At 34.3% G+C, this 3,263-nt stretch overlaps 1 pseudogene; it reads left to right on the top strand.

Moving 5' to 3' along the window:
* The first annotated feature begins 479 nt into the window (after positions 1–479).
* Positions 480–3,263, top strand: part of LOC107092324 — an 11,228-nt pseudogene continuing 8,444 nt past the window's right edge.

Below are 3,263 nucleotides of genomic sequence, written 5' to 3'. Positions count from 1 at the left end.
TTCATTTTTCAGAACAGTAAAGAAGGAGGGTATTTAACAAATCTATATTACTTAATGTGGTATTTTGCTGCAATAATCATATCATTAACAAATTATGTATTTTGAGGAATAAACTGGATATGTTGAAATTCCCCCAATAAATCTAAGGATGTAAAATTCAGTTATTAACTTAAATGTATAGTTATTTCCATAAGTTTTCGAATTACTACACTAATAAAAAAAAATGTTTCACTGTTTCCAGATGTGTTTTACAGACACAGAAATTATATTTATCAAATATTTATTTAATATATATTACTTTAAAATATAATTCTTTATGTTTAGGAAGAATTGTACATTTGAAATGTATAGTAATTTTAGATGTTGTCATTTTATCAACATTTCTTGTAAGTTATTACGTAACTTCTCTGAGTGTTGAGACACGCCCTGATCTGCGCACTGCCTTCAGGGGTTCTCAGATTTCAGTTTATCCGGATGTCTGTCTGATATCCAGCTTAAAACTAACTTCAGCGCAGTAGACAAGCCCCATCTATTTGGAAAGGTAGACAACCACACAATAGATTCGGATTTCACAAAAAGAAATCGGAATTGAGCCTTAATAAGTTCTGCAGTGTGAACGTAGCCTTGGTCATGTCCCTGCTTGTTCTGCTTCTTCTCGTCTCTGTGCTGGAATCAGTTAAAGGTAAAATTCCTGTTATTTCATAAACGGGGCTTATTTGTCGCTATGGCAATCCGCAAACACTTAATTGGAAAACCTGTGAAGAAGTAAATGTGGTAAGATTTTAAGCTAGAACTATTAAAACACTAAAAATGTCTTAAATTCCTCTCATGCTTCGAAAAGCTTTTGATGTTTTGTTATAGATTAAATTTAAAGTAGACATGAATAATAATCAACTGCTGTGCTCAACTATATCTGATAAAACAGTGTGGAGTTTATACCACAAGATATTTTCACTGATCAGGGTCTCTTTGTTATATACACGTTATATGTAAAGACAAGTAGTTATTTCTCACCCAAGCTCTTAGTATTTGATAACCTTTTAAATTATATTTAAACAGCATTTCTGATGTTTATAAGCAGTGGCGGATCTAAGGGGCGGCTACTTGGGCTGCAGCCCCAGATGTTTCTCCAAGAGCCCCAGATCTCGCTTCTGAGCTGATCTCAGTAAAATGTGCCGTACTGGAATTCACCAGATCACAGGATTGGTTTATTGTTTCCCATGTAATAGCTCCCAGGTCATGTGACCTTTTGACCCAAAATTTGTATGAAATTGTTCTATTGGTCTCTGTAGATGAGGCACACTTATTAGATTTTCATTCTAACTCATTTTTTATTTTATAGCAATTTTTTAGTCCAAATTTAGTATTTTTCTTCAACAGCTCCCAAGTCATGTGAACGGTTGACCCAAAATCAGTATGAAATTGTACTACTAGTCTCTGTAGATGAGGCACACTCATTTGATTTTCATTCTAACTCATTTTTTATTTATTTTTTTTAGCAATTTTCTTAGTAAAATTGAGTATTTATCGTCAATAACTCCCACGTCATGTGAACTGTTGACCCAAAATCAGTACGAAATTGTTCTACTAGTCTCTGTAGATGAGGCACACTCATTTGATTTTCATGCTACCTCATTTTTTTTTTTTTTTTGCAATTTTTTTAGTTCAAATCCCACTGTGGAGCAGTTTGTTACTTGGTGCTTTAACACAAGACCAAACAACAACAGCTGCTGAAACAAGTCAAACCAGGAAACCAAGAGAAACAAACTGCCATGTGGAGCTGTGGTTTGGCTTGGTAAAAAAGAACATGTTGGCCAAAAAAAAGTACCTCAGACCAGCAGAATTTATATCTAAAATGTGTTCATAATTACAAGGTCAATATGTTGAACACATTATGCAGCATGGTCTTCCGAACAAACCGACCTATGATCCTAAAGAGACCTAGAAGAAGAGGGAAAGTTCTGCTGGTCAACTAAAATCAAAGTCCAAGTACTTTAATCCCCCAAAGGAAGTACCCAAACCCAAAAGTACTAAAACAGAGATCACAGGAACAGATGGTGATCATAATCAGAAAGAATCACAGGTATGGTTTCACCTTTGAGGCTTTATTTCAGTTAGACATAAAGAATAATGATAAGAAAAAAGAATTAATCTGATAAAAACGTTCTAATTGTCATTTCTGCAATTTGATTTTAATGAAACAACAATTAATCAAGGAAAGCTAATGTTTCACATGCATTTCAAAATGTAATAATGTGGTTAACATGGGATAACGTAACTGATATCCATGTATTACATTGCACACTTAGTCTAGTATTATGTTTTCTTTATTATAGATGGCTCTTAGCATAGAGAATTACTTTAATGTTGTTTGAAAATATAATTTTTTATTGTATAGATTTATTTCTTTATGAATCTAATTTACAGTTGACTTTGCTTTGGAAAAAGAGGGACAGAGAAGTTGTTGTGGCATCGATACTTTTTTGAGTATCGATACTTTTGACAACCCTAATATAAATGTACTCTTTATCAGACAATATCATCCCAAAATTTAGAAAAATTCTATTTAAAAAAAAAAATATCCTGTCTTAAAATCTATTTGTTGTTTTTTTTTTTCTTTTCGTTATCTTATGCAGGCCAGTTAGTTATACGTCAGCCTGTACACCTACATTTAGCCAATCATATACCAACGGTCATCTGCCAATCACATTTTTTCGGTCATAGCATCTTGATTCATATGAGAATAAAAATAATTTCCTTGCCAATTGAGCTTTGTTGAAGATTTTATGGTTAAGATAGTTTTTTCTTTGTGCAGTTATGTTCCTTGTGCTGATTACTGTCCTATCAAGGATACACTTACAAAACTATATCTGTAAATATTAGGGCTGCAACAACGAATCGATAAAATCGATAAAAATCGACTTTTAAAAGCGTTGGCAACGAATTTCATCATCGGTTAGTTGTGTCGCGCGATTAATGCGTCAGCCGCTGCCGTCGTCATCACATCCACTTGATTGAAATGCGTGAAGAAAGAAAAAATACGGCAGAGCGAGCCAGCGCTCTATTGACCGATACCGCAAATGCAAGCTGCGTCTCAATTTGCAGACAGCCTGCGCTTTGTAAAGCAAAATAAGTCGTAACATGCAGCTTTTGTAAAAACAAATTAACATGGCATGGAAGCACCACTGTTATGATGCAGCACCTGAAAAGGAAACACGTTGGAGCCTTCAATGGCAGTGAAGAGAGCTGATCAGCAGGATGAG

The sequence above is a fragment of the Cyprinodon variegatus genome, unplaced genomic scaffold (assembly GCF_000732505.1).
Source record: "Cyprinodon variegatus isolate N-32 unplaced genomic scaffold, C_variegatus-1.0 Scaffold17, whole genome shotgun sequence".
Taxonomy (NCBI): Eukaryota; Metazoa; Chordata; class Actinopteri; order Cyprinodontiformes; family Cyprinodontidae; genus Cyprinodon; species Cyprinodon variegatus.
The sequence above is the reverse complement of the archived record's forward strand: the minus strand, read 5'-3'. Positions and strand labels throughout refer to the sequence as shown.